Source organism: Manis javanica, chromosome 4 (genome assembly GCF_040802235.1).
Source record: "Manis javanica isolate MJ-LG chromosome 4, MJ_LKY, whole genome shotgun sequence".
Lineage (NCBI taxonomy): Eukaryota > Metazoa > Chordata > Mammalia > Pholidota > Manidae > Manis > Manis javanica.
The window spans coordinates 86,827,644-86,843,246 of NC_133159.1; the positions used below are offsets into that span (position 1 = coordinate 86,827,644).

A 15,603-nucleotide genomic window follows, 5' to 3' on the forward strand; every position below is an offset into this window, starting at 1 on the left:
CTTTTTTGAATTTAAACATAGACATGTATTACTTACAATTTTTAAGCAAATAAAACTTTATTATTTGGGGGAAAAGGAAGACAGCACGTTTGTATCCCTCAGAGTAAAAAATGAGGAGGACTTGATGACTGGTTGTATGCAGAGTGAAAGAGAAGGGTTGATCAAGGATAACTTCCAGCTTTCTCATCTCTGTAATTCTCTGGCACCGGCTGAAAAGTAGCACTCCTCCCAGTTGCCTACCCTTCCTTCCCATTGTCATTCCTTCTGCTTTGTAACTTCTCATCTCAGATTCTGCCCTCCTAACTCTGCATGCTGGTCCCATTGTTACATATTCTGCCATTGGTCCCTTCTACATATTCTGCCTTTATTTTGGAATGCTCTCTTCACCTGTTTTTCTTAACTGCATGGCAGAAGATTAGAGATGAGAGCTGTCATTGGAAATGACTGGCCCAAATATTCTCAAATTGACGCAGGTTGCTTGGACACCAGCATGTGCTGAGGGTCCCAATCTGTCATCAAAGAAGATGAATGCATTAACTGCCAAGTTTAGGAGCACCTGGCTGTCTCTGTCTCATGGTATTTAAAGTAGTAATAAGGCCCTGAATAGGATAAGGATTCCCAGGGGGTTTCAAAGATGGGCCAGGGGGTGGCAGGGAAGCACTCATTCTCACCTGAATTGACTGCCCAGAGCAGGAGGTCGAGTAGAAGCAATGGCCAGACCTGGGTAACAATTTAAGAGAAATTGCCTAGTCATTCTTTTTCTGTATTGCAGTTTTACCTTGAAAACATTTTTTTTAAAAGCCAGGTTATGCAGACACCCCTAAATGCTATCTGTAAATGTTAAACATAAGAGTTCTTTATTGGTCACAAAACATCAAAGATTGAAGTCAGAAATGTGTCAGCTTCTTGAATCTTATTCTCTTTGCCATTTGAGCCTGACTCATCCTAGCCTTCAAGGGCCCAGGGCATTTCTTAGTATGCAGGAACTCATGCCAAACTATTGTTTCACACTGTTATTGTCTAAAAGACAACGTGTACTAGAAATGTGAAACAGGAAATGTCCATCTAGACTTATTACGGTAGAAGAAATTTTCCAGAGTCCGTATGCTGATGTAATTATTTTCAGAAGTTTTTAAACAAAGTGTTTAGCGGTTAAATCTTTGGAACAATGGTCTTTGCTGTCATGGTTATAACATATAGCGTATCTCTCTTTTAGAGGAATAGAACACTGGTAATTGCCACAAAAGGTTTTATAATTATTTTAAAATAAAGTTTCAAGTAGGTTTAGTTTGTGTGTGAAGCATATACATGTGAATGTCTTAATTACGATTTTCCTTGAGGGTCCTTAATTTACACAGAAAATATTTTATCTTCAAAGTTTATGACGTATACTCTATTCCCTTCTGTTCCAGTCCTGTGCTTTGTACAATTTCCTGTAAACAGCAATAGGCAGCTTCAAAATTTGCTGGCTGGTTGGTTCAGTGTTTCTGCAGCAGTTACAATGGACATTTCTCAGTATAATTAATCTCTTTTTTAAAATTTTGGCCCTGTTCTCATCAGCACCAGTCCAGCGCTTTGAAATGAATTGACTGCTATACTCTTTGAAGGGATGGGGATTAAAGCCTAAACTGGGTCTAGGGATGTGGTGAGGGGGATAAAGCCCTCACAAATCTGGTATTTTTTTCTCCTGGGAAGTGAAAAGCAATGAGCTGTATTCTATAAAAGAAAGGAAACAGTAATTGTGAACTTTTCCCTTTGCACTGTACACTATCTTTGGTGTAGAGCTATGCAGAAGCCAACCAGTTATTTAGTTTTCTAGCATATTTAAGTGCAAGATTTGATATACATGTAAGCATCAAGAAGTAGAGATCTTAATTCAGGTATGACCATGTCTTTTTTTCTCTTTCATTTATTGTAAGTTGTTTCATATTGTGTTTTATGTTTGTTTGAATACAGGCTCTTTTTTCATCCTGTATCATATATCTGACAAACTCCATCTCATCCCATTTTTCAGTTCTTCTTTTTCTCCAGACTATTTTACAGAATCCCAGAAGTCCTTTTCTCCAGTGACAATGCTATCACCTACAGCATAATTTCTAATGTCAATTTGAACTTTTTTATTTTAGCACACTCTGTATGGGTAAATTCTTAAGAGTAGCTGTAGAGAATGAATGAATGACTCATGGTCAGCCAAACTCTGCCTATGTCTTTCCATGACCAAAAACAAATAGGCAAAAAGGAAAAAAAATTCAATTAGCTATTGTTTTGTCTACCTGGTCCCAAATTATCTATATGAATATTTTGGGAAATTTTCTTAAGTTTAATTCACTGTGTGTACATTTTATGTACATTGATGGTTGAGTTTTCATTTGTAGCTTTATAGCAAAACGTTTTTGGTGAGAAACAGTTTCATTTTCTTGTTAAAAAAAAGTTCAGGAATGAGGTCAATAGGCATCTTGCAGGGACATTGGAGTAGAGGAAGTCCTATGTCAGAGGGCTCTGTGCACATTTTCCTGAAATACCTCAGCTGTGTGTAAATGTAATCTGTTATTTTAACTAATCAGAATAGTCATGTTTTTCTCTCTCTTACATTAAATTTTAAAATTGATAACTTACAAACACAGCAAATCTTTATATTTCAAGGATCCCTCTCCCCTTCCCCTAGTCACTAGCAGATTACATTTCATCCTTTCCAGAGACCTCAGAAGCTACCAGATTATTGTTAAAAAATAAACATGTTTGAAGACGACAGACTGTTACCCAGAGGGGAGGTCCTGAGTCATCCAAAGTTTCTCCAGCTGGCAAAGAAGTATGAAAAAACTCCTGCTCAGATTTGCACCTGCTGGAGCATCCGAGCAAGCCAGGGAAACATCCATGACACCTAAAGAAGAGACGAAATGGTAGGTATAGTACAATGTATTTCTGTGCCTCAGGTTCAAGCTTCATATTCAAAATACCAGGGAACTTGATTTTTCTTCTCCTCTCCCAGCTTGTGTATTTCAGGTTGGTATTGAAATGTTCCCTGGATTCATAAAATATTTAAGGACTACATAAAAAAGAAAGACTTAGAAATCAAAGGCAAGTCACCTAACAATTTCTTTTATGTGTATACAGGAAAGCGGGTTCCATCAAGACCCACTGTTAAATTAATCAGCACTAGTCTCTCACTGTTGTGATTTCCCACTAAATGCAGTGAGTGGAAGAACACTAAACAATGAACATTCAGGGATTTTGTTTGGGAAAATACTCATCCTACAGTTCTGGTCTCTAACGAAGTCAGGATAATTGCCTTGGGAAATTGTAAAGTGAATTTTTCAAGATGAATGTGAAACTTAAATGTTTAAATATTTATGAATTGCTTGAATATTTTTAGAGAAAAAATTAGTGCTATTTATTTTTCAGAATGGGGTCATTGCCAACATCCACAAAATGTAAAAGAGTAAAGGAAAATTTTCAGGTAAGAACCAATTATTTTTATTCCAGAGATACAGGTAATAATTGTGAATCATTATATTTGTAAAATATGTATGGAAGGTTATGTAAGAAACTAGAAACTCTGGTTATCTTTGAGAAAAAGAATTGAGGGCCTCATGGTCAGTTTGCACTATTGTGATATTTTATTTTATTTTATACTGTAATAATATCTTTCCTTGCACTAGCGTGACTTTTTCAGAAGAATGAGAAATGTTTTACAAATGCAAGTATTTTCACGGCACATTTTTATTTCCAGAAAACTGAAAGTAAGTGCCTGGTCAGTAGTTTCTATGCTGTAGCCGTGATATCCCTTGGTTTCGTTTATCTGGTAACACTACCTCATGCTTGTAAACTCTTCAGAACTCTCAAAAGGATTCCACATACATGACCTAATTTGTAAGATTACTTTATTTATAATTATTTATTATTGCTTAACTCTTACAGCTTTCTTGTTCTAATACGTGATTATAATATTGAACTGCAGTGTTTTTTTACCTTCCTACCAAACACAAAAAAATATGAAGCCTGCTGAGGTAATTTTCTGCAATAGTTCCTAATGAAGATCTATTTGATACTTTAATACTTTTCTTCCTTAGGTACTGAGCCACACTGTAACAGAATGATAAAACTCAGGCTTTCAGAACAGAAACAATTGTGATACTCAGTTAGCTATATGGAGTTCCATCACAATTCTATTTGATGTTACTTTGGTCTTATTCCTCCCAGCTCAAACCAGAGTGCTCGATAGCTGAATCTGAGGGTAAATTAAAATACCAATCAAAATTAAATGAAGGGTGTGGAAAGGGAGTAAATGTACAGGATAATATGAGATTTGTCCTTCCCAGTTTACCATAAACCCTCTCTTCTGAGTTGTAGTACCACTGCCTTTCACACAAATAGAATAGATGGCCAGATAAGGAAAATCTACTCTCTTTCCTTGTATTTGTCTTACTGGGTTTATAGACATTCCTCAGTTCTCCTTTTTCATTAATGCTCATAGGGCTGAATTTCTTCCCAATGCAAGCTATTATTTGAATTTAGAAATATTGCCAAAATGGGTTTAGCAAGCCATTTCATATTGAACAGGGCTTCATGAATGGTGACCTGCTATGAGCTGGCTAACAGCTGAAATGATGCACAGCCTTGCCTGGGTCTGCCTGTTGTGCCTGCCAGAGATTAAAAATACCTTGACCAGCATGGACAGGGGATCTTTGTTCCTTACTGCATTCTTTCTTCTGTTAAAAAAGGGACAAAAAAACTGAAAATGGAGTCACATTCCCTAGGCCCACATCACCAAACCAAGACTTAATACCTAATTTAGATACAGTTTCAACCTCTCCCAGGAGTGGAACCTTAAACTGATTTGGAATTACATGGTCAGTACTAGTGAGGTAATCTGCATGATAGACCCCTGCAATCCCCTAAGGAAGGTGACTTTGCCTGAAACAACCCACTCTTTGCTAGTGAGTTCCTTGTCCTGTCCACTGCTGCCTGTAAGTCTTCATTTTGTACAGATTTTTGGAGCTCCTTTATACTCACTATAGATGGGATGCTGCCCAATTCATGAATCACTGAATAAAGCCAATAAGATCTTTAAAATTTACTCAGTTGAATTTCATTTTTTAACACCTCCAAGCTAGTATTTAACCTCGGGAAAGAATCACTCTTGCAGGGCTATTTAAAATGTAATTGGCTACATAATGTGTCTATGTAATATTTTAAAGCAATGTAGCACGGTGATTAAGAATGAAGGCTCCAGGTAAAACAGACCTAACTTCAGACTCCAGCTCTGCCTCTTACCACACACAAGACTTTGAGAAAGTTACTTAATCTCTTTATCTATCATTTTCCTCATTTGGGACCAACATTTTGTTCCAAGCAACAGTTCTTTTTTAATGTGTAAAGTGCATAGCACAGGACCTATAATATACGAGGCCCTCAATGAAGTTACTGCTATAATTACTAAAGCTTTTTTATACTTAACAAGCACATAAAAATGTCATGGAAAGTACTGACTAGCAAATAGGAACTGACTATTTGCTCTCTCTCACCCCTCTCTACTGCCCCTGCACTTGATTAAGTGACCAATGGCATTGACATTGTTAAATGCAGTGTCCAGTTTTCAGTCCTTTGTTGAATAATCAGTAGTATTTGAAATAGTTAATCTTGCATTCCATGATTGCTCTTTCTCATTTTTCTAATCTATAAATATTGGAATGCTCCAGGACTCAGTCCTCTGGCCTCTGGCCTTAATCGCTCGCCTGGTGGCCTTTTCCAGTCTTGGAGTTTGAATATCGAATATATGCTACTGACCTCCCAAATTTATTTCTCCAGTTCAGACCTCCTTCCTGAACTCCAGACCTACATATCCTAATGACTACTAGACCTCTGCCTGGTTGTTTTAGATGATGTCTCAAACTCGGCATGTCTAAAATCCCCAACCTCCCTGGTCTTTCTATAAACCTGTTGCTCCCACAACCTTCCCCACTACAGCAAATGGCAATTTCTTCATGTAGTTGCTCAGCAAAAAACTGTGGAGTCATCCTTAATTCCTCTCCTTTCTCATACCTACAATCCAAATAATCAAGAAATCTGTTAAGCTCATCTTCAAGATCTATCCAGAATTAACCACTTATCAACACTTTCTCCCCTGTCACTCTGGCCTCTCCCACATCTCACCTTGATTGTTGTGGGAAATTCCTCACCTCCTCGTGCTTCCACCTTTGCACCTCTGGAGTATTCTCAAAGGGCAGCCAACACGACGCGGTTATAACGCAATTCGCATCCCATTACTCTTCTGCTCAAAACTCTCCACAGGTTTCTGACCTCACTTCGAGTAAAAACCAGACAGGCCCTACGCAGGCCTGATCTTCTGTACTCTGCCTTGTCCACTCTGCTCCAGCCACACTACTCCTTGCTTTTCCTTGAACGTGCTGGACCCACTGCCATATCAGGGCTTTTGCACCCATTTCCCTTCCCAGAATGCTCTTCTGATAGATCTTCACATATCCATTATGTCCGCTCCTTCAAGTCTTTGTTCAAATGTCACTTCCTCAGTGTGGTTACTCTGACCAATCTATTTAAACTTACTGTCTCCCTTTGCTTATACGCTTTGGCTCCCTTCTTGCTCCATTTTTCCTCATAGTACTTCCATCATGTGACATTGTATGTTTTATTTCCTTCTGTTTATTTTCTGTCTTCTCCACTTAAATGTAGCCCCTAAGATCAGGAATTGTGGTATGACTTGTTTACTGCCATATTCCTGTGCAGTGCCTGACATCTAATAGGTACTATGAGAGACTACATCACTACTTAATAAATACGCATTTGAATGAATGCATTAAGGGAATGTATGAATGTGTTTGAGAAAATGAAGTCCCCCCCCCCCCTACATGTTATGAAAGCATACTGTGCTGGGAGGCAGGAATCTGGATTCTGGTTTTGACTGGGCCTTGTGTCAACTGGGACTCCCATGTTGACTAATAGTTCCATCTCTGAGCCTTATTTCCTGGTCTTTAAAGCTACCTTGCAGGGCTGTAAGAATCTGCAGAGAAGGGTATTTCAGGGAGTGCAGTCCGTGTTTGCACAAAGGAATTTAATTCCTCCATATCCTCTAAATACTCACCATCAATGGTTTATGTCATCCTTACCAGAGGAAAATTAGGTTTCATATGGAAAAAAATTTTTTTAATTCACTAAAATAAATTCCCAATTAGGTGAACATTTTATTTAAGGATGGGAGGCCATAAAGAGACTCCAGCAGTATTAGGGTCCACCATCTTTTAGGGTGTATAGGAAGGAAAATGGGCAAGTGACACTGCAGGCTTTCTTTCTGTCCTTGCTCTCATATTGGAGTTTGAGGTAAGGGGCAAGAAATGAAAGAGACTTTGTATTTTTCATGTTTATCCAAGTTCTTCTGGTTTGCTTAATCATAATATAATTCAAGTGACCATTACTGAGGTTTTTATGTTCAGTGCCCTAACTTTGTTCCAACTAGGACAAATGAATAGCTGATGTTTTATTTCATGTATGTAAATACACTGCAGTGTGGAAACCAAGGAAGGCCCTAAAGCTTTTAATATTTTAAAGGTACATCTATTCAACTGTTTTATAGATTCTAGGATTTTTAAAAAATATTTTTTATATTCAGTAAGATGATAAGACAGTATAATAAAACCATATTGGTTCAAATGCCCCTGATTTTATTTTCTAATGACTACCTTCAAGATTTCTCTTATGTGCTGGTCACTTTTTGAATAGATTCTCAATGGATATTTTTGATTAATTAATGTGTAACATGATCAGGTCCTGGATCTGTCTTTGTTTAGTAAAGTCCACCTTGAAAAATAGTGCAAAGAATTTGTACAAGCTTGGAAAAAAAGGAATGTTAAAAATACTAAACAAAACAAACTTTGGAAGTTCACATACAAATATTTCACACGTAAGATATTTTAGGCCCATGTTAAAGGGATTCTAGTTCTAAATTTGCTCTCCATACACTCAGTTCCAGGGGGCATCTTCAGCGTAAGCTCTTGGCTGGCCTAGCTCATATGGTTTCATATATCTCTCCTGAGCTTCAGTGTTGTCCTGCTTGCCCCTCCTGCCCTTGACCATCCATCCAGTTTGCAGTCCTCATAAAGCTGCCTTGTATTTGAGCTCCTCCTAAATCTGCCTTGTATCTGAGCTCCTACCCAAGTGTGTGTGCAAGTTGCTGTCTCATTCTTGGTCTGTGTATCATATATATATGTAGAGAGAGAGATACAGATTTTTTTTTCTCAAAGGAAAGCTATTAAAGGTTTTTGGGCATGGGAGTGAGATAATCCACTCTGTATGGAGGACTAGGACAGAGCTTGGCTGAGGCCAGAGAGACCAACTGAACAGTGTAAGAAAGTATAATAACCTTAAACTATAGTTTAGACATGCCAGAAATAGTTGATTGTTTAAATGAAGACATAACTATTTAACGTGTTGTTTGCAGTATTTTTTATTTTATCAGTAGGGGAATTGAATAGACCAGATAATAGTTTTTCATCGTTAACATTGTAACATAGCATTAAGAAGTATGTGACAGTTTGTAACACAACAATAAAGTAAAAAAACTCAAAAGCAGACTCTCAAAGGTCACCATCAGGCAATAATCTCTTCCTTAGCCTCACAGCTCCCTGGAACAATAATACAGTAAGTTGGCCCCTATGAGCCACCTTCCATTTTCTCTCTACCAATGCTTCTCCCTGCCAGCCCCAGGTAGGTGCCAAACATATATATTCCCATAGTGCCCTGTTCTTCCCTCTGTCATACTTTGTTTGACACCATTTTTCATGTCCACAATCCCTTATCTGCAATTCCAAAATCGAAAAAAGTCTGACAACCAAAAGTTTATTTTTATGATTGGTGCCAAACCAAACTTACTTGGCAGCACAACCTGACCTGAACTGACATAAGGTTATTTAGAGTGTTTGGTTTAATACATAAATGTTGCTGTATTTGTTTATAGGAGATTTTGTAGATTTTATTTTGTTATATTTTAAATGTAACATATCATCTTACTTTTTCAAAAATCCACAAATAGTGTTGATTTGGAAACACTTGTGGCTCACGTGCTCTGGATAAAGAAGATGGAGCTGCACTGTCACCTGTTTGCTTAGTCAGTGTCCCCATCATAGTGTGAGGTCTCTGCAATCAGCCCAGGTTCCTTAGACCTGCCGAGCCTCAACAAATACTGAATCAAGGAATAAGGAAATAAATACTTGTTTTCATTTAAATATATTTAAATGTATTGACTTTCCTCATGATCTATTTTTTAAATGTACTACTTTGAGAAAGAAGAATCAGGGCTAACAGTCATTTATTTTATTCCTTTTTTTAACTAAAAGCATAAATAATTGGCCAGATGGAAAAATCCACATAGAACCAAAAATAATATCATGTTTCCTGGGTTTTAGATTTGTTTTCTTACCCAGATAAGACTAATATGCATGTCAGATAACTCAAAAGCCAAGGGATACAACTTTCTTTAAATGCTGTGAAATCTTACTAGTTAAAAAGTTGAAAAATTTCATAATATAGACAAGGTTATAGAGTAATGGGCATACCCAACAATGCTAGTAGGAGTATGGCTTACTAGAGTCTATCCAGAAAGCACTTTACAATACAGATCAAGAAAATTAAAGAGTTTACATCTGTAGTAGAAGAAAGGAGAATATTTAGCACATATTACCTAAGAGCCATTTATGCTTTTAAGACATACCTGTTTGGTTATTTCTTTAGGAGATTCCAGCAGATGATTCCAGCAGATTCCAGCTTTCTCTGAAAGCAAGCGAGTATTTGGTTTTGTAAGGCCTGCTATGTTAATATTTTAAGACTTCCTTTTGTTCAAATACCCTTTTTGAATGTTATAGCTCCTATTCCATCATGTTTGAACATGTTATATAAGTACAAGACAGGGTTTAAAAGTCTCTCATATGCAATATATTTTGTTGGTTTTGGCTAATAATTAGTATATTACAAGGCATAGTAAATTTTGAATAACCTATCAAAACAGTGTGGACAATGCATAGTAACCTCCACAATGGATTAAACAAAGTTCAATTGAATGTAGAAAAACAGAAGCTACTCTATGTAGACTAAATAAGAAGGGCTTTAATATGGGAATTAAAGGTTTCCACAACGACTGGAAGGGTTGGGAAATTAGACATCATGGAAGCTGTTGTCAGTAAGCTCAGTTTGCATTGCCATGGCGGCTGGCTCTGAGAACTTTCTTGGAAGCCTCTGTTTCTCTGAAGAATCTCCAGGAAGCTTCTACCAGCTATATAAGTTTACAGCACCAAAACAAATAATTCTCAAACAGTCACCAGAAGTCATCTCAATAATCTTTGGGACCAAAGCAATTTGCAGGAACTCCTTCAGAAGCTGCTGTGGACCTCATGTCTGCTGTTGGCCTACTTATCAATCCGTCACTGTCCTGGAAGAATTATAGTTTCTGCCCCTTCCCTTTCCAGTATCACATAAGTGCCTGTTGCTGGCAGGCTCTGGAATCATCTATGGGAGGAGATTCTGGGAGCTACAGTCCTCAGTTTCTCCTCTGAGATGCACAGACCATAAATGAGAAAGAAGTTGACAACAGACAATCTTGTTTGTTTCAGAGTTGAAAACAACTGCATGATAGTTTTCTTTTCTGATTTCCCTTCTATTAGTGGTCTTACATTCAAATTCACTATGTTATTAGTTGACTGAGACCCAGAAATCTCTCTGCAGCTAAGTAAAGCAGAAGTATAATTACATTCATCCCCTGTCCACCCTGCTGTTTATTAAAAGTTATTGCTGGTTGGTTCTTCATTCCAAAATGTCTGAGGCACAAGAAGCTGAAGTAACATCCAATCTTAACATTAACCTTTTTGTGTAAGACAAAATACAGTCAAGAAAACAAGGTTTTCATAGCTATGTTTTCCAGAAGAAACTTTATACCTGGAAATTATACTTGGGGTAAATCTCTAATAGTCTTCATCAACTACAGAAAGGACAAATTTTTAGCAAGATTGTAATTTAAATTTGTGTCCTCCCTGTACTTAAACTCAAATTAGTCATAAAATCATTCAACATTTTTAAAGTGTATTTTTAAATACTTGGTGCTTCTCTATTTCCTTCAACTTTTATTTATATGTGGTTTATTTTGGCTCAAAGATGATTTGCATATATTGTACATGAGTTTGCTTCTTCTATATTCTGAGGAAATTTTAAAAAGAGTAAAATTTTGCTATGTAGAATATCCTCTCAATATATGAATAATACCAAATAGGACTTTCTCATATTCATTGTCTGAATTGAATAAAATAACATTTTATTGAATTTAAATAATACACAGGTACTTGTATACTTATGCCAGTACACAAGTACTTTTATAAAGATTAGAAGTATTATATAACATGTAGTATTCTACCTTGTGTTATAATTCAAAATTTTGTGAATATTTGTTGGCTCAAAAGAGATATAATATTCTTCTTTGTGTTATTTAAGTCACTGTCTTTTGATATTCAACTTAATATGTCCTTGTATCCAATATATTTTGATTAGATGCTAACTTGTTCAACTATATTATGCTTATAAATTATTGATGATCATGATAAAAATGAAAGTTTTATAACATCATTAATTATTCTAGCATTGTTGTTAGTAAAATAATAACACACATTTATACTTCAAATGACACTGAAGTAGGTATTAATCAGCAAGGTAGTTGAGGAAAACTGATCTAGCAGAACTAAATAAAATGGGCCAGAAGGAAACAGGTGTAAGGCAAAGCTATATTGGCTACAGCCCTATTGCCATTAACTAAACAAGAGTTAATATGGTCCTTAACTAGAAAAGCAACAGAAGAAATGGAAAGAAGGGACAACTGCAAGATATAACAGGGAGGGAGAGTTGACAGGTTTGGGTAGCTGGCTGAATGTAGGAAGCAAGAGAGAGTATCAAAGATTATTCTTGGATATTTTAGGTAGGAGATAATATGGATGTGAGAGAAAGAGATGTTGAGATGGTAATGGAGTGTATAGAAAGCCAAGGGCAGCATTTTAGGGAATATTTACCCTTGAAGACTGTGTAGGAAGGTAATATGAAAGGAATGAGAAGAGAAAGATTGAAGAGAAGAAAAAGAACATTCTCAGAAGCCATAGGCGAGAGTTGAAGGAAATAGCGTGCAGCAGTATTCAGTGTTGCAGGAGAGGCTTTGCATTTTGTGACTAGGAAGTCATTTATGACCTGTAGAACATGCGGTTCCATAGCGAAGTGAGAAAGCAAACTAAATTTAAAAGGATTAAGGAATAAGTGAGAGGTAAGAAAATATGACAGAGTATTCTTTCAAAAAGCATATATTATCAAGTCATGAGGAAACACAGACAAACCTTAAATGCATGAGAAAGAAGCCGATTTGAAAAGACTGCATACTCTTCAATTCCACCTGCAGTATATGACATTCTGGCAAAGGCGAAACTGTGGGGACAGTGAAAGATCAGTGGTTGCCAAGGATTGGAGGGAGGCAGGGTTGGACAGACAAGAGCACAGAGGATCTGTAGGCCAATGAAACTATTCTGTGTCATACTCTGATGGTTGACACATGTCATTATACGTTTGTCAATACCCATAGACCATACTATACCAAGAGTGATCATAACATAACTATGGATCTTGGGTGATAATCATGTGCCAGTATAGGTTCATCCGTTGGTAGTGGGGGACTCCTCTGCATAGGGAGGGACATAGGGGCTGTGGGAATGCTCTGTATTTTCTGCTCACTTTTGCTGTGAACCTAAAATGGCTTTAAAAAATCAAGTCTGCTTTTTAAGAAGAATGTATAACCATTTGTCCTTAATATAAACTTATAGATTATACTCATGTATATATATATCTCTTATCATATGATATTTATGGCCCTTAAAAATTTTAACAAAATGCAACAACTTGTGTACCCAATGAAATAAGTACAGTATTATGGTATTGTTCAGTTAAGTATATGACAGACATGTAGAATTAGTTACATTTGAGAATGACAGAATGGGGCTGAATTTTGTACTAAGTGAATGCATACAGTGTTATATCTGTCTTTAAATGTTAATTACATGTTCCAGTTATTTAATGTTCTATTAACAAACCACCCCAAAACTCAGAAGCTTGAAATAATTTTATTATGTTTCACTTCTCTAGGGGTTAACAGACAAAGCTGGACAGTTCTAAGTTGGAGTCCCTCAAATGGTTGCAGTCAGTTGACAGCTGAGGCTGGAGTCTTCTGAAAGTTCCTTTACTCACATGTCTCCCTCCTGGGCTGGGATGTCTGGAATTCTGGGGACAGGTGGGGCGTTCCTCTCTCTTCTCTCCAGGTGGCCGCTCTACAAGTCTGGCTTGGGCTTCACACAGCATGACAGCTTAAGGTGCAAGCATTCCTGGAGACAAGCAGAGGGCTCCAGGCTAGGGATCTAGTGCTGGAAGTCATGCACATCACTTTCACTATATTCTATTAGACACAGCTGTCACAAACCAGACCGAATTCAGGAGAGTAGATACAGAGAAGCAAGATTTGACGATAGTGACCCTGGAAAGAAGCTACAACAATTTATTTGGGGGATATTTAGAAATAAACACAAATTTATAGAGATATAAATATATCCCTATTAAAAAAATAAGAATAATTATAATGCATGTTCAACCATAAAATAATATACAAAGATAAGACCTTAATAATTAAGGCAGGAAATAAGATTAACTCCTAGGGGTCTAATCAATGACAGAGTTTTTTTAGCACTTTCTCAAGACATTGAGGACCTCATGCCTGCACTGACCTTTTAGATGCTTAATCAAGCAAATCATCCCAAACTATCTGGCTGCCCCATAATTAAGCCAGAACATCTCTGAACTTCTCACTTAGTTCAAGAACTAAGTTCCAGAATATTTTTGGCCAAAATATCCTCTATCTTATATACTCAAGACTGCCTCTGTTTCTCTTTCTCCTTTGGTCCTTAAGGTCCACTGCTCCTAACACTTCCAGAATCACGCTGGCAGATCTACTACACAGTTCTGATTTTGTAGTTAATTATCATTTCAACAAGCTTGAAACTTTTTACTACTAAATGGCCAGGAAATATCTTGTTTCCTTTTATTCCCTTCAATTATTTATTTTTCTTGTAGTTTTCTCCTTTTATTCCATTTTGGTAAGACTTCCTATGTCTTTTATAATGTACTCTGCTTCTTTGAAATGAAATGTTTAAAGAAGGTTAACATACAAGTTGTTACTTTAATTTGATAAAACATATAATCTCTACCTGATAAAAAATATTTTGAATGCCTCAGAAACTGCTTTTGCTGTACACACAGGCAGAATGGAGTGATATTTTAAGATTTCCTGCAACTAGAAAGGTATGGAAAGTTTGACTGATTTATATTGTGTTCTGACTTCCTGGGGTAGTTTTCCTAATGCTATTCCATTTTACTCATACTATGAAACAAAGCTTGTTTTCTTTTTAAATAAAAATTCAGTCTAGGACAGTGTGTTTCAGATTTGTTCTTTATCTCTTAAGCTTAATTTCTATGGAATTTTATAGTACTAGCCATTTTATTTACATACATATTATTAACATACAAGTTGTTACTTTAATTTGATAAAACATATAATCTCTACCTGATAAAAAATATTTTGAATGCCTTGATGGGGGGATGATTCTGGAAGCATTTGAGAAAAAGTATTCCCAGTTTAATTTCCAAAATTACTTTAAAAAATAAAAACTTGACTATTTAACATGTATGTATTGCATTTATTGCCTGTACCACCAAATTTAAGGTTTTATTATCTACAACTACTGTAATTACTTTGTGTGTGAGAGTCACATCTTTTACAATAATAGTGTTCTTTGGGGCAGGAATCATATTTTACAGATCTTTTATATCCCTAAAGCTTGTTCCATAGTGTTCACCATATAGTATGTACAGGCTCCCTTGGTGTTCATGGTAAATTCTTTCAATTTAATTCTTATAATTTAAGCCTTACTTGCCTTCCTTAACTGCATCCTATAGAAACATAGATTTTTCTATGACCTAGCTTAGTCTTAAATAGCCTTATTGGTTAATTTGTATATAGTCTTTCTGATTTGAATTTTTCCCCTATGAATCAGAACAGATGGGAAAAGTTCATCTTTCTGTAAAGGTCACTCTGTCATCTGCTTTTTATTCATATAGGATGGAGGTTAAGAACATAGTTCTGGAATCAGCCTACATACATGCATTCAAATCCTAGCTGTGCCCTTACTAGCTCAGTGTGTTCATGGAGAAATCTTCCTGTGCTTTAATTTCCTCAGTTTCAAAAGGGTGCTCACCATAGTAATAACTACTTAATAGGATTGTTGTAAGGAGTAAATGAATTTGCTCATGAAAGCAAATAGAACGATTCTATCGTAATTGAGCAATTACGTTAATGTTAGCCATTGTTATTGTTGCGTTGTTTATTGAGATTTAGAATAGCTTTCATTCTTTGCTAATTGTGTCTTCTTAATGATTTTACTAAATGCCTATTGAAGCAATCATATTTTGAAAACTAAGTAAGCACATAGTTTTCATCAAGTAGCTTGTTTCAAAGCTGCTTTATGGGGG

At 36.4% G+C, this 15,603-nt stretch overlaps 1 long non-coding RNA gene across 1 annotated transcript in view; it reads left to right on the forward strand.

Annotated features, from left to right (window-relative positions):
• The window catches only part of LOC108402214 (uncharacterized), a 158,448-nt gene extending 143,943 nt beyond the window's left edge, over positions 1-14,505 (forward strand). Inside the window, exons 3-6 of the long non-coding RNA XR_012130259.1 lie at positions 2,697-2,900; positions 2,990-3,078; positions 3,403-3,457; positions 13,171-14,505. This is a non-coding gene — a long non-coding RNA (uncharacterized lncRNA). The remainder of the gene's footprint in view (positions 1-2,696; positions 2,901-2,989; positions 3,079-3,402; positions 3,458-13,170) is intronic.
• Positions 14,506-15,603: the final 1,098 nt, after the last annotated feature.